The 25,492-nt window shown below is 40.4% G+C and overlaps 1 protein-coding gene across 2 annotated transcripts in view; it reads right to left on the reverse strand.

Moving 5' to 3' along the window:
- The window catches only part of pvalb6 (parvalbumin 6), a 53,984-nt gene that overhangs the window by 8,073 nt on the left and 20,419 nt on the right, over window positions 1–25,492 (reverse strand). Inside the window, exon 1 of one of the 2 annotated variants that reach the window (XM_086288667.1) lies at window positions 3,867–4,062. The exons of the other annotated variant lie outside the window; for it this stretch is intronic. The gene's annotated coding sequence lies outside the window, so the exon portion shown is untranslated. Of the gene's footprint in view, window positions 1–3,866; window positions 4,063–25,492 lie in introns of those variants that run through there. 2 annotated transcript variants of the gene reach the window in all.

The raw sequence follows: 25,492 nt of genomic DNA on the forward strand, positions 1-25,492 counted from the left end.
CAGGTTACCAAACCAGGCAGCGATACAAAAAGACATCACAGATTCGATAAAACTTCTATGAAACAAAGACAACATCTCAGATGAGACATTAAAAGATCTCATTCTCCTTAAAAAGAACAGTCTTTGTTGAACTTTTTTAGTAGTGGCATCAGCATGAGATTCAAAACACAGTTTATGGTCAAGTACCACACCTAGATATTTATAACTCTCAACGATCCCAATATCAGCAGTTTTAATGATAGTGGGTGATGAGCTATAAAAGGACTTCCTAAAATCAATAATCATGTCTTTAGTTTTTGACACATTGAGTGAAAGGAAGGACTCATCACATTAATCCACAAAATCATCTACAACCTGTCCATGGCCTGACTCGTCCCCCACCAGAAGACTGACGATCACTGTGTCATCAGCAAACTTCAGGATGTGTCTGTTCGTGAAATTGCTGCGACACTCATTCGTGTACAGAATGAACAGAAGAGGAGAGAGAGGCAGCAACCCTGGGGTGATCCAGTACAAGAGGAGAGCACATCAGAAAATACATGATTGACCCTCACGCATTGTGACCCATTAGTCAGAAAGTCTGTCAGGAGAGTGGCATAGTTGTTGGCGCCAGATGGAGTGGTCCGAGTATTTCAGAAACTGCCGATCTCTTGAGACTTACCATCTCTAGGGTTCATAGAGAGCCGTCTGGGAAAGAGAAAATATCCAATGAAAAGGTCTTGCCAATGAAAGAGGTCAGAGAAAATGGCCAAGCTTATAGGAAGGCAACAGTCGATCAACTATTCTGTTTATAGAAGAGCATCTCTAAATACTTCTTTAAAAATAAATAAATTCAGTTTGCTCGACTTTCTTGCAAAGTCAAATGAGAACACTTGAAATATCAGGCGTGCCTGAAGTATACGATACTGGAGCCAGAATAGATTGGAAGGAAGTGGATGAAATTTGTTCTTAGCATAAGAGAAATCCACATACCAACAACTCTAAAGCTTATTCATGGGCATATTAAATATTTGTTTTATCAAATGTACTAATGAGTGAGAAAGGTAATCAGCAGATTTTTTTAAAAAGTTGACAGATTGCTTTAACTCTAAACTTTAATGTCGGGGGATTTCATTCAATACCACGAAATGAATCTAAAACGAACAGCCATAGTAGCACAATTATTAAGAAGTCAACATGATCCATGTCCACAACAAGCAAAGTCCATTATGCATTTATGAATTTATTCATGTATTTCAAAGTGTGGACTCAATGACTGCTTTGTATATTATTTACTTCTTATTGTTATTACTTTTCTAGTAGTTTATTAAAATGTCAGATAATGAACCATTTGTAATTTTGCCTATTTATTAACAGAGTAATTTATTTGTACACAGTGTATACAGTAACACATTTAGCTCATAATTGGTGAAATGTTTGATTATTATTAGATGACATCTTTTGTCTGGCTAAATAAAAAATTGAAAGTTATTCTACAAAGACCGAACTTTAGAAAACGCTTCGTATTTCTTGAGGATAAAGTAACATCTCAAAGGCAGTTCTGGTTTACACAAGGCTTGCCTGTGAACCTTTTAAAGTGGGGAAAGACTTGGGAAGTCACATGACTCTGATGGTCTTGCTAGGTGTGGGAAACCCAACTATAGTGCAAGAGTGCCAACTCTCCAGTTTACAGTAACAGCTGCATGGATGTGTGAATATATTTGCGTGTGTGTGCGTGTGCGTGTGAAAGTTTTTAAATGTGTTACTGAGGTGCCAGGCAGACTCGAGTAAAGAGGTGGAATGCAGGAAGAATATACTTGCATTTCAAGAAACCTGAGCCGTTTGTGCTCATTTGAGAATGTGAATCTGAGAGAGAGAGAGAGTGTGTGTGTGTGTGTGTGTGTGTGTGTGTGTGTGTGTGTGTTTGTGTGTGTGTGTGTGTGTGTGTGTGTGTGTGTGTGTGTTTGTGTGTGTGTGTGTGTGTGTGTGTGTGTTTGAGAGGAACTCTGTTAAAAGCTGAGGTAATATGTGTGTGCCAGTGTGTGTTAGACTTATATAGATAAACCAAGGCAAGGTGCCCCTTCAGTATTACTGCAGTGTGAACTGAAAATGAACCTTCTTCATTTTTTCTCTTTCCGCCTCTCTGGCATTTTACAGCAATCTAACATTAAACAATAAACACATTCTAGTGGAATTATTGTTATTATGTGACTTAAACACCCCTCAAGCTTTATGCTGATTTAAGGTTTCATTACGATCGCCAACAGCGAGGTTTATTTTGTAATTAAAAACTTCACAATTTTTCATTTGGCCTATAACCATACAGTGCATTTCATATCCCTACAAAAGATTTCAGTATTTAACATTTGTCATTCAGTTCCCTTAAAGGGTGCCAGCAGCTTTAGCTACACCATTAATGTGAAGACAATGAAGCACTCTAATGGGCTATTCTTTCTTGAAACAAAGGGAGCCCTCAATGATTTTCTTTCTCCCTGAAAGCTTTTAATCTGAATCGCCACTGATCTGCAAAATTACCTCAACCAGAGCTATCTGTTAGAGTGCATAAGACTGCTTATCGATTGTATACCGCTCCTTATGGGAAGAGATGGTACAGTGGTGTCAGTTCCGTAACTGAAACAAACACACTTGTGCGTGCATGTAGCCACGGGCGACTGCAGCGAGTAAAAAGAGGATTTGATAAGAGCAGCAGAGGCATGGGGATCATCTGGCTGTTATCACCACTGGCCACTGTCTAATCCGCTGGCAGGTACGGGAGAGGATAGCTTAACCACACAGTTACAGCTTGCCATCAGCAACAGCGCTGCATTTGTGGTTTGCATGTGCGTATGTGTGTGTGTGCAGAAGGATCTGTGCATTGTTTTACAAGAAAATATTCAGTTCCTGGTCAAAGGAAAACAAAACTTGTAATCTAATCATAACAATGATCATACAAATAATTTTTTAGACATTTCAGTGTGCTATGGGCTGAATCTGTTAGTCTGAAGTGAAGCTTTATATACATGGGGTGTGTTATTGTGTATTTCAAGCAGGAGACATGCATCTTTTTGCTCTTCCTGTACAGTAAGTTTTTAGAGACCAGTATATAAGAGATATGTCATTTGGCACCTGAAGTAAAACTGTACTTTAAATTATGCCAACGTAATAAGAATGTCCTGGTGTGAAGCAGATACACCATTAATGACGGCCCACGAGCAAAGATGGCAAAAGTTGTACCACTTTACCCGAGGGGCACGTCCCTGTGTCATGTTTGCACCAAAAAACTCTGTCTCCTCATTAATTAAGACTGCAACCACTAAAGTATTGTTCTCCTCATTAATATTCATGGCACAGTTTAGTATGTGAGTAATATGCAACATTTTAATCATAAGCACACGGATTTATTCTCAAGAGAAATTTCCCGTACTTCATCAGCATTTTGCTACAGATGCATTACCATGGAGCACGGACAGGACACTGCTTTCAATCTCATTAAGTGGTAATTAAAATTTGACCTTGACAGATTTCACACGTAAGCGGTGTTGCAAACCTGTGTCCTTTAATTCTGGCAGCAAAGCGTTACTATCAGAAAGTGATTACTTTGTTGATATCCTGTCGCTCTATCTAAATCTAAGCAGACTCTATGGAGACAGTGAAAGAAGGCAAATTGCTTTTCCTGTTTAGTTGCATCCATCACTTCATTTGATTAGAAAGCAAAGCCAGCTGTAAGCGTTCATCAGCCCTGTGAGGAAGGTACCTGAAAATCATTGTCAAGTGTGATCTGCTGCAGGTTACACTTAAAGCACTGGCCTTTGTCGTTTCATCTCTCATTTATCGCTGTCTTTTTCTTTCAGGCAAACTTTTTGTCTCTCCCTCATTCTTCCTCTTACCTTGTTGCTGGTGGACGGGTTTAAGGCGGGAAGAGGGGCGAGATGGGTTCAGGAGGGATGTCCAGTCAAAGATCAGAGGCTCTGCTCTTTCAGTTTTATACCTGTCCTCTCCAACTATTTTAGGATGAAAAATGGGCTCCGGGTTCAGTGTGGGGACAGGGATGTTATCCCGCTAGGTTGGCCTGTATCACTTTCCTGACTGGACCCGTGCAAATCAAACATTACTATTAATAATCTTGGATCAATCTCCACCCCTCGTTCCAGCCAGATTTCTTTTCTTATGCTCACCCTTTCTCACCCCTCCCTCACTCTAGCTCTCCCTCCTTCCAGCCATTCGATTTCTCCACCTAATTTTCTCACACCTCCCACCCGAGGGACTTTGCTCTGTCCTCTAATCCGTCTCTGATCCTATCACTCACTCCACTACTTCTCTTTGCCTCTCTCTCTCTCTCTCTCTTCCTCTCTCTCCATTCTCTTAAACTTTTAATTTTCACTTTTAATTCTCCTCTACGAATTCCTCCTTTAAGGCATTCCACATCATCAGTGACAAATTACAAGGCCCTGCTCTCTATCACTGTTGTTTTCTATCTCTTGATCATTTAAACTGTTAGAAAGTTGGCATACAAAATCGTCTTTAGGGTATTTCTTATGATGCTTTGTCTAATAATCTTTTTTTTAGTTAGTATTGATGCTCAGGATTTCCTGTATTGTTATACTTTGTCGTTTACACCTGTGGTGGCAAAACATTTTTGATTTCTGTTTATATCTGATGGTGAAATTTGTCATGTGGCTAGCTAGCTAATTAAGCTAACATTAGCCCCTTGAGTTGGCTGTAAACGTTAGCTAATTATGCTAATATAAGCCCATGAGGTAGGTGCAAACAGGATACTTAACAATACTAGTTTGGTTATCTAGAATATATAGTGGGGAAAAAAAGAAGAATATATTTCCATAAAGGGTATATTGGGCCCAAAGCAAACATTCCTAAATCCAATGTAAAAAAGAGGATACATGAGAGAAGATTTCAGACATGAAAAAGAGCCAAGTTAAAAGTTTCTCAAAAAAAAGTCCCCATCCTTGGTACTTTTAACTCTGTATGGCCTACATTCCTTTTGCTTATGTGTGATTTATACTTCTGCTTTGAATCGATGTTGCCCCTACGATGTTTCCAGCATTTATACCAATGCTGGGGGTGTTGCTTTGCAGTTTTGCTGCCAAAACAGTACTTAATGATAATAATAATAATAATAATAATGGATTGCATTTATATAGCGCTTTTAGTTCCCAGTAAACACTAGTTTATCCATTCTCTTTCCATTGATTTGGAAAATCGAATCAGAAGAACAGGCGGCCAGGAACTGACAGAAGCCAACAATATGTCCACAGTGGGTCAATCAAAGCTAGCTAGGGTTTCAGAAGGGTTTGCGGATGCTATATACCTACAATGTAGATTTAATGCAGAGGCATGAATCTCACTTTTAGAAGAAACTGCTGTGGCTTACCCAGGCTGCTGATTCATACCTCGTTACTTCCTTTCTAAGGGAGGGGCTTTGTGAATCGTTAATTGTTAGATTTTCTAAAATCAGTTTTCTGAAGTTAAGATATGAATTAAGGAAAAGAAAATTGAACAGTATTCTGAATAAAATTTGCAGAGAAGTACACCTCCACAGTGAACAATGCAGAGAAAGAACCTGCAAGAGGACCACGCTGCTGTTGATCACTCAGGCAGTGGCAGGTATTACATCTCCGGCCCAGCAGAGCACACTCAGTGCAGGAATTGTCCCTGAGGCTCACTTATAGATGTGAAGTACTTATAGCTGTGGAAACAGCTGTTTCCACTAAAGAATCGCTCACAGTGACCTTTAGAAAGACAGTCCAAGGCTTAGGCACTACTGTCTGCATGTAAGAGCCGTAAACAAGTCTGTGTTTGTGTGTTTGGGACTCGTGCATGCATTGTGAATGCTGAGTGCAGGAGTGTGAGTGAGACATTAAAAACAGGGGTGTGTATTCTCTGTCGAGCGACTGTGGACACCAGGTGCTATCATCCCAGTTACTGTAAAGATATTGTAGTTATGAGGCTACTATCAATTTCATGCTGGGTATTTATTTTAGAAAGAAAAGTGTTTAAACGGGCAAAGATTTATTATCTTTGCCATCTAATTATGAAATGTTTTGTATATTTGCCTGAGACTGTCATCACCATGACTTTGCAATCCTTACAAGGTTTTAATGGCATTAAATCGAGTTCTCCAATGACCTTCCTAGTCTATATAATGTTACTGGTGGTGTCTGCCATTCTTATGTGGGATTTAAACCACCCCCAAATGATACTGACCTCTTTCTTTTCCAATCATACATTTTTAGTTACAACATGTTGACAGAAACTGGGAAACTGAGATATGAGATCAGTAATCTAGTCACAGTTACTTGTAGGGTGGCAAAAAGCAATGATATGAAATTGAAGGTACTGACAAATACCTTATTATGTTCAGGTTTAGGATCTTATGTGAGAACTCGAAACTAAAAATAACCTTCTCTTTTAATTCCTCTGCCCCTGTCCTTGCTGCTGTGTATTCTCCTTTTTCTTCCCTCCATCTTTATCTAATTTTGTTGCAACGTTGTGACAGGAATTTCTATCCCTCCTTCCACCCATTACGTTTTTTTGCTAGTACACTCCTTTTAAGTTCTCACTTTGTCCAGCCAAAGGGCCGCAGAGGGAGTTACCTTGATTCCCTCATTGCCTGGGTGCTTCTCGCTGTTGCCTGCCAAGAGGAGTCAGCAGGGTGACAGGACGAAGGAGGGAAGAAGAGAGAGACAGAGAGAGAGCTGATGGAGTTGTGACAACTGAAGCCAGGAGGGAGATAAAGGTGGGTGATGAAAGTGCAGAAATTAAAATAGTAATGACAAAGGAGAGATTTAAAGAGGAATGCAAAGAGAGCATTCTCTCTAGTGAAGGAGTAGAGGGCTAGAAGGTTGACAGTAGATGATGCAAAGGAATTTCGATGTAAGATGGTGTACAGAGGGGTTGAATGTTGTCGAAGCAAAAGGACCGAATGTGAGGAAGGATCAATCCCAGAGTTTGCCTTATGTGTTTGGGTTTATCTCAAACCCCAAAGACTGCAGGACTCCAGGTTCATCATTGGCTCACATTTAGAGACAAAAAACAAATGTTTGGGAGTTTTTCTTTTGTCCCAATACCATGGCAGCACAGACTCCACCCTCCCGAACAGCATCTGAATGTTTCCAGTCGCCCTGCTGCTACAAACGATTGGTTTGCCGCTGCACCGTTTTCATTAAAAAAGATTTTTGGCTCGTGTTTACTTATGGGACTCCCATTTGTCAATGTTTGTTTGAGATTGCTCCAAATGGATTTGGATATGTTGTCGTGCGCAGAATGGCACATTAAGGTGGAAAATTACAACCTACCTCTCTGATTCATTGGCAGCAGTCATGCAGACCGGATCTACTCTTAATCATGCAAACTCGTTTGGCTCATTATTGGATTCTCCTGAGTTTATCTGGCTTTGTTAGTCAAATCATGATCAAATATTTGTGTAAGTTATTTGCGTTAAAAAACTGCTAATTATTGAGTTGGGATTTAAGATTATGACTATTAATTTCCTCTCAGATTATTTCTTTGGCCTCCTTTTTAAAAGGATTCTAAGCAAAACATGATTACTTATCACGTCAGAACAAAGGGAGGTTATTCTTGAGATCAACTAAGATGATAAAGTATAAGGTAGAATTCCAAGGAGGAAAAGAAAGAGAAATGCTAATAAGAGAAGTTGGGTTGAATGAAATTCCTTTGAGCGGGAATCCAGGTAAGCCAACATAATGCAGTCACAATGGGAACCTGGTAAGTACAAAGAGATAGGGAAAAAGGAAGTTTGCTCCGAACTATCTGCTTCCCTGCATATTTTAAATGCATGGATGTACTGCAAAAAAAAAAGGGGGGTTGACCTCTTTCTCTCTTGTCTTCATATTCTTCTGGAGGAGGTAGGTGTCATTATCTCAGCGTCTTTGTGAAAATCTACACTCAAGAGATGCCTTTGTAAATGGAAACATAGAGGGATTGCAGCAAACAACTGGTTACACTCCAGAACAAGAGGGTTAGAAAACATCTTAATTCTTTGGGTACATCAAACCAAGATGCACTTTTACCAGAATGATGGGAAGAGAAAAATCTGGAGAAGAGAAATAAATCATGACCCACAAGCATACCCCGACATCTGGAGCAATGTCGTGGCATTGGGGTGTATGGCTGCCAGTGGAACTGGTGGTCACTAGTGTTTAGTGATGATTTGACTGCTAATAGAAGCAAAACTGATGGGACAGAGCTTCACAGTGCAAAAGGATAATGACCCAAAGACAAAAGCAACCCAAGAGTTTCCTATTTTGATGCCTAGGCTGTCACTGATTGCAAAGGATATTTGTGATGTTATGATTATTATATTTATGTTAGTTTGTCCAATCACATTTGAAGCTCTAAAAAGAAGAACTGTGTATGAAAATAGGTGTTTAGCTTCCTAAATCCTTTTGTTAAGTCTCTTGAATTAAAAGCCTTTGAATTACATTTAGATTTTTCTTTTAAATCCACTGTTCATATATGGATGCAAAATCACCCTAAAACATGACACGTGACCTTTTGCACACTAAACTCAAATACCTTGACATCCCAGAAGTTATCCTATCTTGGTGTCATCTGATGAATATCGTCTCATAACATGCTACTGTCTCACTCTGCAGATGACATCAGTGTCAACTTCTTGTTCCAGTTCATGACACAGAGGTCTAAGAATGGGTCTTGGTATGCCTGTCTGAAATATCCTTCTGTCCTAGATAACCTTGTGATTCTTTTGGAACTCCCCACCCCCTCTGATTCTCTTTCTTCCTCCACTAACAAAACCAATTTGAAAAATGTGTCATCTCCATCTAATGAAAATATATATGTTGGGTTGTCACCGCACAGTAACATTTAATATGGCATAAGTTTTCAAAAATGAGCTCAGCATTCATACAAGTCTCTGTGATCCAAAACCTCCGGCTTCAGATTGCACTGAAAATTAAATTTCAGAGACACAAAGAGAGGAGATATGCAGATACTGCTATTGCTACAAATCTTGCTGAGAGTGGCAGCCAATCCAAAGAAAGTGGCCGTCATTTGGAAAAGCGGCCAAAGATGGGGAAGCTAAAGCAGCTTGTTTCAAGCAGTGGATGAATTGGAGGGTCACATCAGTGCCTACCACAGAACAAATAAGGATTACATTGAATTATGAATCATGCAAAGCTACTACAGTGGCTGGAAGGGAACCTAATAAGCCCCCTTTGAGATTTTTATGTGCTACTTGCATCCAAATCAAATCCAGGCCTCTTTTGAGGATACTTCACTGTGCAAAAATCTGATGTGAGGAAATGAAATGTTTTAGGTTAGAATGTCAATAAATAAACGTGCTCGTGATCTCCGAGCATGAAGTAAGGAGAGCCTTCAAGAGAGTGAACACCAGGAAAGCAGCAGGACCAGACGGCATCCCAGGTCGTATCCTCAGAGACTGCGCATACCAGCTAGCTCCTGTGTTCACTGAGATATTCAACATCTCTTTATCTCAGTCGGTGATCCCCACATGCTTCAAAGAGTCCATCATTGTTCCTGTCCCGAAGAAACCCCACCCTGCTTCTCTCAATGACTATCGCCCTGTAGCCCTCACCTCAGTAGTGATGAAGTGCTTTGAACGCCTGGTCAGAGACTTCATCATTTCTTCACTACCAGACACACTGGACCCACTACAGTTCGCTTACCGTCCAAATCGTTCCACAGACGATGCCATCTCTCATCTCCTCCACACATCACTCACTCACTTGGACACTAGAAGGGGGAATTATGTTAAAATGCTCTTCATAGACTACAGCTCTGCATTTAACACCATAATTCCCTCCACACTCACCACCAAGCTGGAGCATCTGGGACTCAGCTCATCTATGTGTCAGTGGATCTCCAACTTCCTAACTGGCAGACCACAGGCAGTAAGGATGGGCGGACATGTCTCAGCCTCCACCACTCTCAGCACTGGAGCCCCCCAGGGGTGTGTTCTGAGCCCCCTGCTGTACTCTCTGTACACATATGACTGTGTGGCCACTACCAGCTCCACCACCATCATCAAGTTTGCTGACGACACCGTCGTGGTGGGCCTGATCTCTGATAACAACGAGACGGCCTACCTGAAGGAGATTAGGAATCTGGAGAACTGGTGCCAGAGGAACAACCTCCTTCTAAACGTCAGTAAGACAAAGGAGCTGATAGTGGACTTCAGCACTAAGCAGGAGAGGAACTACCAGACCCCCGTCATCAACGAGTGCCCAGTGGAGAGAGTGGACAGCTTCAAATACCTCGGAGTTCACATCACGCAGGACCTGTCATGGTCCTGTCACATCAACTCCGTGGTGAAAAAGGCCCGTCAGCGTCTCTACCACCTCAGACGCTTGAGAGACTTCCAACTGCCCTCCAAGGTGCTCAGGAACTTTTACTCCTGCACCATAGAGAGCATCCTGACGGGAAACATCTTAACCTGGTTCGGGAACAGCACCATGCAGGACAGACGAGCTCTACAGAGGGTTGTGCGGTCAGCTGAGCGCACCATCCGCTCCGAGCTCCCTGACCTGCACTCAATCTACAGCAGGCGGTGCCGGACCAAGGCCAGGAAGATCGTGAAGGACCTCAGCCATCCCAACAACAGACTGTTCTCTCTGCTGAGGTCAGGAAAGCGATTCCGCTCCCTGAAGGCCAACACAGAGAGACTGAGGAGGAGCTTCTTCCCGCAGGCGATACGGTCTCTCAATCACACCACCACACAGTACTGACCCACACATACAGTTCTTACACACACACTGGACATTCTGGACATTGTTTTCACTTCATCACTTAAATCACTGCTGCTGTTATTGTGTATATGCTGCTGTTATTGTGTATATATTTATTTATACTTCTTGTGTATTTTGTTCATACATTCTTATATAGTTCTATATTGTGTATTTTGTTGTACAGTTATTTTATTTTCAATTTAATTTATATATTTTATCTTATTCTTTCCCAGTGTGTTGTACAGTTATTTAATTTTTAACCTTAATTTATATTTTATTCCTTCCTAGTTAAATTTACCCTTTTTAATTTTTCATATTTATTTCCTATCTTATTCATAGCCTTTTCCTTTTTTGTTTTCTTTAGGTCACGAGCAGTTGTCCAAGCATTTCACTGCATATCGTACTGTGTATGACTGTGTACGTGACAAATAAAAATTTGAATTTGAATTTGAATTTGACATCAGCGACTGAAAGGAACCAAAAAAAAATCTTTTTTATTAAAAGAATTAAGAAATAAATATGCAAATAAAAGTACTCTTGTATTCCTTGATAGAGACACACAATTTTTTTTAAATGTAACATCCCCGACACGCGCGCACACACATAAGCTGTAAGAGTGTTTGCGAAAGAGAAAGCTGGAGAGAACAACCATCATGTGTCCTCCATGTGCACTGTTATATTACTGTGCCTCAGCAGTGCTTCCATCCATCTCGCTCTCACATCGAAATGCAGAAAGAAAAGTAAAGTACACAGAGTTGTGAGACAAAATTTGATAGATTGACGGGAAAAGTGGCAGTGAATCTGACAATAGGAGAAAAAGGGAAAAGATGTGTAATAGACAGACAGAAAAATCCACCTGGTTATTCACCGTAATAATCATCAGTCCCCCCTTGAACTATAGAACTGCATCCCGTAAACCTAGAAGGTTTCTGCAAATTTATAGATGTAAAGGACCACTCCTTGCTGCAGGGTCTGAAGATATTGGACAAAGATACCCAGAGACTTGGAAGTGTGAACGAATGATTGACCTGTCTCTACACACAAAGGAGGATGATGTACCGATAGAGAAGAAAGGTTGATGGAAGATGGAAAAAGACGAGACAAAAAGCCACATCGAAGAAAAGAGGATTTTGCTGGATGCGATTTAGGGTGGAAGATGTATGAGTGTGCCTGTCAGATATCCATCTGTGCGTCCATCTTTTGGTCTGGAGAGTTGAGAAAATAAAATTTCTCACATCGAGTGACTGTTGAACTATCCATGAGGTGACAGTGTTGTCATCAGCTGTGCCTTCATCCCTTTTATTTTTCATGTGGCCACAGTGAACATGGTAATTTTGTTGAAACAGTTGTCATGCTGACTTAACAAGATGAGGATGAAAACCCTTCAGCTGATTTTCAGAGATTCACCATCTTTCGTATTAAAGGAAGTGATTTTATCTGGTGACTCTGGCGCACACCCATCAGAGCAAGCTGGAGTAAGATTATCATCCCATAGATTTAAAAAAAACCTACGAATCGAGTTATGAGCTTAACCAGTTACTGTGATGCAAATAAGAATATGTCCCGTGGATATGGTGGAAAATTACTTTGAATTGTTAATGTCAGCATCCATGATCAAAATGACAATGCCTAAAATCATTCAGATGTTTTATTTGGTTGAAAGCGCGGAGATGACAGATTGTCCAAAGAATGTTATGGCAATCCTTTTTCTCTTCCACTGTGTGTCTTCTGTCCTGTCTCCCTCCCCTCACCCCCAACCGGTCACAGCAGATGGCTGCCACTCCCTGCGCCTGGTTCTGCCAGAGGTTTCTTCCTGTTAAATGGGAGTTTTTCCTCCCCACGGTCACCAGGGTATTCTCGGTATTATTGGGTTTTTACCTTACAATAAAAAGCACCATGAGGCATCTGTTGTTGGAATTTGGCACTATATAAACAACACTGAATTTTTTGGCTGATATATCCTGATCTGTATCAAAGTGGATCAGACCAACATTGCCGAGGTCAAGGTTTGAAAATTTCAGGACAAGTGGTTCTGATATATTCTGAAGAAAAAAACAAAACAAAACAGAACTTCCAATAAGAACTGGTCTGATGATCCTGAGTTCATTAATTATCGTCTGTTACAAGGTGTTGGTGGGTTCTGGTCTGTCCCAAAGGGTGAGATTCACCCCTCAGCTAGTAAAATGAAGTCATACAATTTGGTAATGAAAGCATTCAGCTCACCAATAAGTTAATGCACTAAAGACCAAGCTCGTGCTAATTATCCATTTGACAGTAGCTTGTTAGGAGACCTGGGTCGTTGATCCAGAGTTTTGAGTTTTCATTATTATTGAACTTTGATTTTGATATTATTTATCATTTCTACTCTTTTGGTTTATTTGTTAGAGTTCTCTGTCTTATGGTTTGTGTCTCTGTGTTCTATAGTTGCCGTCTCCCCTATCAGCTGTGTCCCCTTGTCAAGCCCGCGTCTCTGTGTTATGTTTCCTGTTTTATTTTGAAAGTCCGTGTCTCATGTTAATGTTTTGCTTCCCTAGTCTCGTTAGCCCTGATTTATCCAAGCTGTGTTTCCCTCCTGTCTCTCATTCACTGATTGCTCCCTCTGTGTATTTAAGCCCTGTGTTTTCATTGGTCTGTGTTTTGCTCTACCATCATCCTATGCTTTGTGGGCTGTCCAGCTGCCTGCCAGTTAGTTATCTGTATTCTCAGTTTGTTTAGTTTTCTGTTCTGCCTTGCCATCCAGCAATAAAGCGGAGTTTGAGTTCATGTTTGCCTCCGAAACTTTGTGTCCTCCATACCACCACTCCTGCCTGCACACAGCCTTTACCTGACATAGCTTAGTGCATCTGCATCAATAGGTTGATCATCGACACTGATTTTCTGAGCACACGGGGTTATGGAAGTTATGGAACTTCTCCTTTCTCTTATATGTGTTTAGAACTAAAAAGATGTCGCATATCAGCTCATGAGGCTGACTTTTAAAGAATGCTCTCGCTTTTAAATGACAAAACAAAATGTTTTCAGTTCATTCTGCGCTCACAGTCGGTGACCCTCACTCATCCGAGAGTCTGATTAGTTCTTTAATCCACTTCAGAAAATGTGTCTCCTGTTTTGTATACTGTAACTACAATTTTTCTTAGAGTGCACTATGAGTGTACGGGTTCAATTATGCACACTGGTTCATGCTGTGGTTTAAAATAGTTTGCTATAGCCTATAAAGGTGAGAGTTTTGGCAAAGCTTTAGATTGCTTGTCTTGTTTGTTTAAGCTTCAGTTCCTTTTTATAAGTTTATTATTTTCTTGTGTGTTTAGTTGCCTCAACAGGTCTGTATTTGTTCTCCAGTGCTCCCGTGGATCTTTTGTGTTTGATAAGTGTCATTTCTGTTTTACTGTAACAGTTAGTCTTGTGTCCTGTTAGTTTTACTTCCTCAGTCCCATTTTTCTCTTGTCCATTGTCAAATGATCTGTTGTTGCTTCACCATGCAAGCTCTTGTGTTCGGGGATTTTTGCTGGTTTCACATTACTGGACTATGTTGAATATGGAGTTTGGTTTTGGTCTGAATAAAGGGCTTGCTCTCCATCGCTTAAGTCTGGCTCCCGTGTCTTGAATTTGGGTCCACAGCTCCACAGGTCAATGACACCACTGGTTAATCTGCTGATTCATGCAAATGGCCAACAGCATTGCCAGCATATATGCTTTTGCACGATGCATTACATGGTTATCTCCAAATATTCACATCCCAGTATTTTATATGTGGTGCCGACCATGATAGAGAAACATTACTTTTTAGTTTTATGAGGTTAGCAATAACTGTTTTTCCATGCATTATTAAACAATTAGAAAAAAGACATATAAACAAAACCATTGTGATATATAAACTTGGCATATGATTGCATCTAGGAGTGGTGACGAGCTACAGTGCACGGTGTTGCAGAGAGATGGGGTGATGTGTTCGATTCACACAGTATCTTGTGTCAGCCTTGGCTGGATGAATGGTGTGAACTCAGGCAACAGGTGTCTGGGAATAGCTGAGAGTGACTTCAGAAGCAATATAAGTTCCAGCAACCAGATATGACAGGCTGTAGATATTCAGAGAGAGAGGAGAGTGAGAAAGGGGGGAAAAACTCGCTTTTTAATTTTTTCTTTCTTTCTTTTACTGTTTTCAAAAAGTTACATTTCCTCATTTAAAAAAAGTCCAAGTGTGAGAGCTGGAGTTGTATAAGCAGAAAAAGGGATGTTGATAACGAAAGGAATGAGAAAGAGGAAGTATATCTAACATGAAATGTTAAAGGACACATTGTTGCTAAAGAAAAGTACTGGAAATGGGGAAATAGAGCGATTTAGGGGAAAAGCAAGCTAAACATCTTAAACTGAGGTCTACCTGGAACTATATGAGAGCTGGGAGAGCGTGTTTGTGGCCACTGGTGTCCCTGAAGGAGGTTTACAGTTTCTGCCAAGCACGATTTGAATGTAGCGCCAAGTAACCTGATCGCTGGCAAAATCACAGTGAACTAATTTTACCTTCAGCAGTTGGTTTACATTCAGTGAAGTTATTTAAATTAATTTCTTCTTTAAATGGAAGGGAGTGATACTGAGAGATGAAAAAAGCTTGAAGAGAGTTCACGAGGGAACGTTATCTCATTCTGATGGTGATATAAGTGATCTGTGAGTAGATCCACAAACATTCCCATCATATAACACCTGTCCTGCAGCTCTCTAAAGACAAAGCATGAAAATGGAGAGTTAGGATTTTACATCTTGACTAGTGTCTGATTGTTGTGAGATTTTTTTACATTCCCAGTCCCCAGAGGGATGTATCTGTCAGCTCAAAGCATTGTTAAATGTTTTAGCTGATATATGGAAATATTTAAAAGATGAGTGTTTCCCCCCCCAAAAAAACTTTTTCTTTTTTTGTCTTGTTTTCTTCTTCTGAGCTGTGCCTGTGAGTCACCAAATTTAACTTTATTTTATCTCAACAACTCTTTTTTTATGATGGCCCTGAGGGATTCGAATGCACTGCAATCTAAGAAAGCACCAGCAAACAGAAAAAGATTGCAAAAACATACACAAACCAAAGTAGGAAGCTGAATAAAACATAATGGAAATTTCACAAATATCTCACAAAAAGCAAGAAATGCCAAGAATGACACTGAGATGTGCTTAAAAAAAAGGGGAAGATTCATCAGTCTTGTGAAAGAGAAAAAGATGCAAGATAAAGTGTTTTTTAATCGCATAATGCACAACCTGATCAGTGCTGGTGCAGGATCAACATTGCGACTCACGAGTCCTGAAGTTTGGATGTTCACTTTGCATTAGCCAAGAAGTTAGCTAACTTGCTAATATGTATAAATTAATAAAGACAACACTTAAAAACACTTACCAGCTTTTTCTAGCAGACAGTTTTATATAAACAAATGGATTTGGTTTTTCTTTTTCTTCCATATTCCAACGCATTGACATCCCAACAACACAAATGTTGATCCTGGACCAATATTATTATGATGATGCAGGACACGGGGATATCAGATACACCTTCATATAAGAGTGTACATACACTACCAGTCAAAAGTTTGGACACACCTTCTCATTTATTTTCATGACAATTTACATTGTAGATTCTCACTGAAGGCATCAAAACTATGAATGAACACATATGGAATTATGTAGTAAACAAAAAAGTGTGAAACAATTCAAAACATGTTTCATATTTTAGATTCTTCAAAATAGCCACCCCTTGCTTTGATTACTGCTTTGCACACACTTGGTATTCTGTCGATGAGCTTCATGGGGTAGTCAGATGAAATGGTTTTCCAATAGTCTGCCCAGAGATGCTGAGTGCTTGTTGGCCCTTTTCGCCATCTCATACCAAACCATCTCGACTGGGTTTAGGTCAGGTGACTGTGGCCAGGCCGTCCATCACTCTCCTTCTTGGTCAAATAGCCCTTACACAGCCTGGAGGTGTGTTTGGGGTCATTGTCCTGTTGAAAAATAAATGATGGTCCAACTAAACGCAAACCAGATGGGATGGCAGGATGCTGTGGTAACCATGCTGGTTCAGTGTGTCTTCAACTTTGAATAAATCTCCAACAGTGTCACCAGCAAAGCAGCCCCACACCATAACACCTCCTCCTCCAGGTTTCAAGGTGGGAACCATGCATGTAGAGACCATCCATTCACCTTTTCTGCGTCGCACAAAGACATGACAGTTGGAATCAAAGATCTCAAATTTGGACTCGTCAGACCAAAGCACAGATTTGATTGGTCTAATGTACATTTCTTGTGTTTCTTGGTCCCCAAAAATCTCTCGTGTTTGTTGCTTTTCCCTGGTCCAAACCCCATTATGAAGGCAAGAAATTTCACAAATGATCCCTGACAAGTCACACCTGTGAAGTGAGAACCATTTCAGGTGACTACATCATGAAGCTGAGAGAAGGCCAAGGGTTTGCAATGCTGTCAACAAAGCAAAAGAATCTAAAATATAAAACAGATTTAGAATTATTCATCATTTCTTTCTTTCTACATAATTCCATAGACCTTGCTTCATATATTTGATGTCTTCAGTTTGTATCTACAACGTAGATAGTAGTAAAAATAAAGAAAACACATTAAATGAGAATGTGTGTCCAAACTTTTGACTGGTAGTGTACATGTTTGCCATTAGCCTTTAACAGTCACTTCGGCAACACTTGATGTTGTTTGTACGTTTTCGCAGCATTTTTCGATTTTGATGGTGTTTTCTTAAGTTGCAGCATGTTTGACCTCTCGGTACTTTTTTCACCTAAGACATTTTAAACTTTAGATTTCTGTAAGTGGTAAATAGTTCAAGTGTTATCTACACTTGAGGGAAGCTCAGTAACACATAGGTTATGTATAACACAGTGTTACAACAGAAGTACACACCAAACACAGGTCGCCAGTCCATCACAGGGGCTAAAAATGGCATCACAATTTATCTTTAGATATTTAAAGAATTTAAATGGGTTTTGATCAAAAAGTTGATCACATAATGGAGGTACTGGGAAGATTTGTTGAAGTTAAGTTAAGAGGAGAGGTGAAAAGGAGAGTGCAGGCAGGGTGGAGCGGGTGGAGACGAGTGTCAGGGCTGATTTGTGACAGAACGACGGCAACAACAGTGAAAAAGAAAGTTTACAAGATAATAGTGAGACCTGCTGGGATATCATGTTTTGATTTAGAGACAGCTGCTGACAATTAAAGAAAACGTCTGGCAGAGCTGCAGATGTTAAAATTTTCATTTGGAGTGACCAGAATGGACAGGATTAGAAAAGAACAAATCAGAGGGACAAGCTCAGGTTGGGCAGTTTGGAGAGGCAAGGCTGACATGGTTTGGACATGTGCAGAGAAGAGTTTGTGGATATAGTGGAGAAAAGATGTTGAGTATAGAGCTGCCAGTCAGAAGGAAATAAAGAAAGACCTCCGAAAAGATGTGGTAATTGTGTAGTGATCATAGATATAGCAAAGGAGGACAGGGGGATGGTGTGACAGAAAAGGATGTTGGGATAGGGTGGAAGACAAAGGGAATAAGAATGTGATGTGTCCCATTCACCTTTACTGAGGCTTTTATATAAAATTAAGTCATTTATAAACTAGATGAATTTCTTTATAAATAATATGAATAACTGTAATATGTGTGAGGATATATTTTATATGAAAATGCACATAAAATCCAAAAATACACACATTATAAATCTTAAGTCACAGCTAACCTGTGTGTATATACTCACCTGTGTGTTTCAGTATCTATTGGTTTAGCACAACTGAACATTTTGAACTACAGGTAAAACTCTTTTATTCCTACAAATTAGACAACCGGCTAATCTTTAAAGGAAAGAAAGTTGAAATAGCTGATAAAGGGGATGAAATTACTGAGAAAACTGCTTCACAAACACACATGCATGCATCAATGCACTCCCATTCAGCATATTTGCTCAGTACCAGTTAAAAACATTGCAAACACAACCTATAAGCCAGCAGACACTCGTGTATAGATATGCAAATATGCTCATATATGGTATACCTAGACATATACTGCATTTTAAAGACTGCAGTACTTGACCTTGAGATTCAGTATGAATTAGAAAATGCATTTCTTACAGTAGGTGTGGAGTAAGAGCAAATCACTAGTGTCAGGCAGTAAAGGCATCAAGGGAAATCTCTGAAGATTACTCAGCCTTAAATCCTCTAAAGCTTTAAATTACATCGGTGGAAATCTGCAGGTTATGATAATGACCAACAAATATGCTCTTGTCAGACACAGCCTTATGTTTGTGCATTCCTTTTGTTAATCTATGGGCATGCTTGGCGTCTCCGCCTGCTAAACACTGCACATTACAACGACATTAAAGCGATAACAAGGCCACGTTTGCAAAGAAAACAGCACCTGCTCTGCAGTCTCATCCTGCAGATGTCTTGCTTTATTTGCTTTTTATGACCAGTATAAGTTCAAGAATCTGTCTTAAGTGAATGGTCTATTAACACACATTATGCTAGGTGGATAACAGCCTGCTGTGCACTGAAAGCCAGCCACACTGCAGTCAAACACTTATTTCAGTCAAGGACTCTCCTGGGAGAGATGTTCTTCAGAGCAATGCTCTGCAAGGCAGAAAAGAGGGCGCGCTATCATTATATCATCAATCAGTTGAATGTTAAAGTGGCAGTGCATCAAAAAGGTAGTGCATGTAGTGCATGCACTAGACTATAGCTTTAGTTCAGTTGTGAGCCGCTGTCCTTAGTCTTTGCATGTTCATTAGTAGGTGTATGTTCCTGTGTATTTACAGTTACAAGCTGCAAACATGGTGACTATGAGTGGTGTTCTTTCTTTAAAGCCTCTTTCATATATTGAAGGACATCTGCAGTAAACTAGAACAGCCAACAAACTATGTTCACCAAGACCATCACTCATCACTCTTTAAGCGAATTTCAACCACATGACTGCATTAGTTCTACGCAGGTGTACCTAATTAATGGGCAACAAAGTATAGCAAATGTGTTTTGCAGGATAGGAGGAGTAGACGTCTGACGCTACAGGGACACTATAATTAAGTCAAGTTAATGCACTGGAGTCTCCTGTGCATCGATCCACAGCCTGCTAATGTCCCAGAGTGGCATGACTTGTTAGGCTTATTAGATGCACACTTGGAACCACAGTATGATCTGATTAAATAAAAGAGCATCCATTCAACCTGCACACCTTGCTGTGTGACACAAGACAGTAGCAGCAACAGACACAATGGTTTATGAAGTCAGGCGAGTCACAGAAATCTCCAGTTCTTTTTATGGAGTAGATAATGGAGATTGCAGTTACAATTAGAAAGTTTGGGTGAAGCATCATCGAGGCTTTCAAGAGCTAGTTCAAAAATCTTTTATTGCTTTTCTAAGAAGCAGAGGCCATCAGTCTTTCTACGAATTACTTCCTCTAACTGTCCCCAATAAAGAAATTCAGGAACTCTTTGAATAAGGAACTCCAGAAAAAAGTAATACCCTTTACAATAAGCCGTTACAGCAAATGACTGTAAGCTGTTAATGTTGCTAATGTTACCCAGCTTTGTAAAAAAAAAAAAAAAGAAGAAGAAGAAGAAGAAGAAAAGAAAAAGCAAAAAAATCTCCTGTTGGACAAAACAGGAGCAAATATTGCCAGTAGGCAATATGCCAAATATTAATTTAACAAGTTGTGCTTTGAAAAATAGAGACGAGAAAAAGAGGAAAAAGCTTTAGAAAAATGCTTTGTGAGGGTTTCTCTGCGGGGGAAAAACAAGCATACAACAGCCTCGAGATTCAATTTCATCTTCCGTTTCTTTTCTCGGAGGTTCGTACATTGTTTGCCTTGAATCAAACATCTCCCTTCCAAACAAGCTGCCGCTGGCTCACCCCCTTTGGCTCGCTCATCCCTGTGTACGCACATATTCACTCCTCACCTCCATCCTGTGGTTTTACCCAGATAAAATTGGATATGGCATTACATACCTTCTGTTATTGCTTTTACATTAACCTCGGCTCCTGACACATTACAATAACAACAAGCCTGAACACAGACACAATAAACACAGTGACCATCCAGCCACTTCATTTCTTTTCCAGCATCACTGATGTATGAGAAATCTGTCACATATGCTGAGACTTGAAGCTTAAAATTTCATGCAACCATCAAAGTTTGGGGAAAACTGGGAGACCAAACCAACAAACAGCCAAATGGTGTTTTCTGATCACTCACACTAAAGTGATGCTTAACAGTCACAGTGGTTGGTCCATTTAGATAAAGAACAAACAGCAAAGAAATTCTGTGCTGTTTGTACAGCAGGCAATACAGTATTGAATTTCTGTGGCTTCAGCACTTGCATACACTAAAAATACAGCACTGCGAAAGGCCAGTGGATGCTGGCAGAATGCAAATGGAAAGGACGTTACAGCACACTGTCAATTTAACCTCGAAATCAAAGTCAGCAAGTGATTCACTCGGGATCACATGAGGACCAGCTCTGACCCGATCTTTGATCTTTAAAGGTTTCTCTTTACAGTTGTTTTCATGAGCACCCTGCTGCATTGGTGTTGTTTTCTTCTAAACTCACATTGTCTTTAATAGTTCAGTCCTTTCAGATTTGATAACAGTAGCCCTGTCAGCAATGAGATGTCACTGACACAGTGGCCACAGAGAATGTGCTGAAGTTGGGTTGTACTCTGTCCTCATTCCCCTTTTGCCATTACATGAACATCATCACAGGTGCTCAAATTTCAGTTTCAAATTCCACCACCTCTGAAACGCACTCGCTCTCCTCTGCCTTCCAGGTCTATCAACCCTCAGCTCGCCCGTGTTACCTGTGCTTTCTGAACAGCACTGGCAACGAGTGCGAGCAATGATGTCTGTGTTGTAGCTCTGTTTAACTTCTGCCACCTGTGCTCGCCAAGATGCGCTACAAGTGCATCAACTGCGCAAAATGGGAGTGAACTTGTACTTGTATTGTGAATAAAGAATGGGATTATAAGATTTAAAAATCATTGCACTCTATTGTTATTTATATTTTACACAGAGTCCCAGATTTGGGGAAATTTGGGTTGTAATTAAAGTGCAACATGTTTGCCATGAAATGAGGAAGAGACAGCTTACAAGTGTTAATGTACTTGTGTAGGCAAACATACTTGGATGTCTATAGGCAGATGTAGCTACGTGGGATTTGCTATTGTGGTTATTGCCTGTGTGTGAACCTTTTAAATGTTGGCTGGGCTTTTAATATGATCAGTATTCGTACCAGAAGTGAAGACTTAAACCTACAATAGATAGATTGGTCCAAAAAGTCAGACAGAGAGTTTGTTCTCAATTATCTCTGAAATTTACTAACTCTGGAACTTTGAAATTATTTTAGATAGTGATCTCGGTTTTTAACTTGTTAATAAGGTTGCCAAAACAGCTTTCTTCCACTTGAAAAAGTCAAAAGTAAGAAAATTCTAATCCCATACTGTGAAACTGGCCCAAGCCTTCATAACAAGCAGGCCCCAGTATTGAGGTGACGTCATTGACTGCCTTTAAAACCCTTCTATTAGTTTATAAAGCACTCAGGACATCTCTGACTTGCAGGTTATCAGGTGCAGATATTTTAACTGATCCCAGAATTAGATCTAAGTGCCGAGGGTGCTTTCAGGTAATGTGGTCCTGCTCTTTGGAAGAAGCTGCCTTCTGACCTGAGGTTAGTTACAACTGAGTCTATGTTAAAAAAAAAAAACAAAGGGGGGGGGGGGAGTGGAGTGTGGAGGAGTAATCCGAGCAAATAAAGAGTGAAATCTGGAGCAAATCGGCCGAGTTTTAGACTCGAGCAGTAGAGCTGAGAAAGGCTACAGGGAGACCAGAGTGGACGGCAGATGATGAACTTTATTTCCTTTTTTACTATAATAAAATTACCCAACATGTTTCTTATTTTGTCATAGTGAACTTACATAGTGAGGTCAGTTTTAAAATTACTGGTTCAATCTGTTTCACAGTGAGTGCTCTGTTGTTGTACCTTCTTTATTTTAGCGCAGCTAAATGCGACTTTAATTTTCACGTTTTCCATTATCCAATTCTTCTACATTAATAAAATTATTGTTTATGTTGATTCTTGCACCCATTGTTTATTAGTGAAATATATTTCACCATTCTGTTTTGTAATTAAATGATATGTATCATTTGTAAAACTAATAAAACACTCAAAATCCTCTTAAATACTTATTTTGTCAAATCCTGCTTATATTTAGAAGAAGTAGAAGGAAAAACTTACAACTTCTTTAAGAAATTACTTCTTTGCTATTCCTGCTGTTTCTGCAGGACAGGAGCTACCGTTAGCCTAGCCTAGCCTAGTGCTAGCCACTACGTGCTTCCAGTTTTTTATGCAGTTGCTGACTTACTTCCTCTTTTTCTTAAATCGGATCTAGTGCAGGAAAATTCCAGCTCAGGCAGGCTGGTGCCAGCAATGAAAGAAAGATTTATAGGCAACCAGTCTAAACTCTGATGGTGTCATTTTCTGTGGTTATTATGAAGAATATACTCCATAAATTTAATAATAAAACATGTAAATCTGTAAATCTTCTTCCAATAACACCCCTAACTTTCCTGAATGCAAGCCTTGGAGAGGAAGAGTGTGTCTGTGTGTGCTTCCGAGAAAAGAGCAGAGAAAGTTTTTACTATCTCACACAGCTCCTGACAATGAATAATGATCAATACTTTGACCTTAGTTGTTACTCCCTGAAGGGTAGCTGCTGCACCAGAGGGAGTCAGGATTAAAACTTATACTCTTCACACCAGCATGTCAGTGTCCACACGCTACTTCTGAGTGTGTGTGTGCAGAGATTCTTAGTTCCTCACTTCTGGCATCTCGCAGAACAAGCACAGATGAAGTGAATACAGAGCAGATAAGATGGTGCATGAGGGGAGCAGCAAGCACAGCGACTGAGAATCAGAGAAAGAAACAGAGCTGAGTGTCTGAGAGATTGCCTTTGATCCCCTCGTCCCCTCGCAAGACTTTGGTTTATCATTCATTCAAGAGCGGTTCGCCTGTCCTCTCTTCACGCTCAGCAACATAAACAGAAGTCACCCGGACTCACACACACAAACACACGCGTGCATCTTTTCCTCCTTATCTCTTAAATCACATCGCACCCACTGAAGCAGGCTTACATTAAGCATTGATGTTGTAGTAGCTCCTGAACTGGGCCTGCCAATAAGAGCTCCTGACACATAATCAGAGGTGACAGATGAGGCAGGTGAGGAAGGGCAGGGTGGGGGGGAGACAAGGAAACAGACAGGGGGAGTAATTAGGAGAGGCATGCAATGCTGGAAAAAGGGGGTGCGGGAAGCAGAGGTATGAATGAAATAGAGCGTCGAGGGCTTAAAGATAGGGGCAAAAGAGGAAGCGCAAGCAAGAGATACGTGCACGCGAGTGGCAGAGCTTTGATGAAAGCAGTCAACTGCTGTGCTGACAGTTTAATGAAAACAATAATAGACCAGCTTTTTTCACGCCTTTTAAATTATCTTTTGATCTTTCTTCCTCGATCACACAGCAAGTCAAGTCATCCCCCACTTTTTTACAGACTGAAATACCTCAACAGCTGCTAGACAGTGCCATGAAATTTTGATCCCCTGAGTTTTACGTCGGTCCACAATGAAGTCTGCAATATTTTTTGCAGACAATCATGTTTCCCATAGGATGATCTGCAATGAGCTTTTGAAGATAAACGGCTGTGTGAGTATACTCGGTTTCTATTTCTCTCTTCCACCTTTAGTCCTCTTTCTGTTTTTCATTTCCCCAGCATCCCCACTTCATTTTCTCAGTTGTACGTCCATGTCATCCCTTCTCTCCTAGGTAGCATTTGGTATCAAATAAAGTTTCTTCTTTGTTTCTTTTTTGTTGTTCTTTTTCTTTTTGAGAAATATTTGTATCTTTCTCTCTCACACAGTTGGATGTTGGCACCTGTCAGTTTTCTTGAGATCTATGATTGAGTTTCTCATTTCATTATTACGCCACTTTCCATTCATGCGAGACGAGACAGAGTCAGATGCTGTGCCTCAATGGGCATGTGTTTCTTTGCATCTCAAGTAGCTACTGAATGCGTTGCATCAGTGAGATGGCAAACAGTCAAATTCAGAACAAGGTTATGTCCAAAATCATTACGTCCTTCATTACTTCCTGTCCCCTGCTGAAGTTCTATGAGTTCTATTTGTTGGTTCATCTGAAAAAGAGAAAACATTGATTTTTGTTTTTTATGAATACAAAATACACTGAGTGTATTTTACAGTCAAGTTAGAAGTTAGTAGCAAGTTGTAAGCCAGTTGGAAGTTGGTTTCCATTTAAAGATTTAATGCTTTGCCTGAAGTATTTCTCTCTCATTTCCTTTCATCCATCCATTTTCTGCCACTTAACCAAGTCTGGGTCAGGGGGTGGGAGTAAAAACAGAGATACCCAAACTTCCCTGTTCACACTTCCTCCACCTTGGAATCCGAGGGGACATCAAGGTGCTCCATAGCCAGTTTCAGAGTGCCATCTACTTGGGGGCCTCCTCCATCTTAGTCAGATACCTCAGATCCACCTCAAATGGTTTCCTTTGATGTGGAGATATCCTGGCTTTAGCAGGGCCCCTGCTAGATGGGTGAGCTCCTCACCATATCTACTAAGAGAGAGCCACCCTTCAGCAGAAACTTCCTTCTTCTGCTTTTATCAGCAGTCTCATTCTTTTGGTCACTAACCCCCTTGTGGGCATAGGTGGGGGTAGGGATCGGAAGGTCAGGGGTTTGA

The sequence above is a fragment of the Aulonocara sp. 'chitande type north' Nkhata Bay genome, linkage group LG4 (assembly GCF_057382095.1).
Source record: "Aulonocara sp. 'chitande type north' Nkhata Bay isolate Kocher_YH1m ecotype deep benthic linkage group LG4, A_spYH_male_GT1.1, whole genome shotgun sequence".
NCBI classification, from domain to species: domain Eukaryota; kingdom Metazoa; phylum Chordata; class Actinopteri; order Cichliformes; family Cichlidae; genus Aulonocara; species Aulonocara sp. 'chitande type north' Nkhata Bay.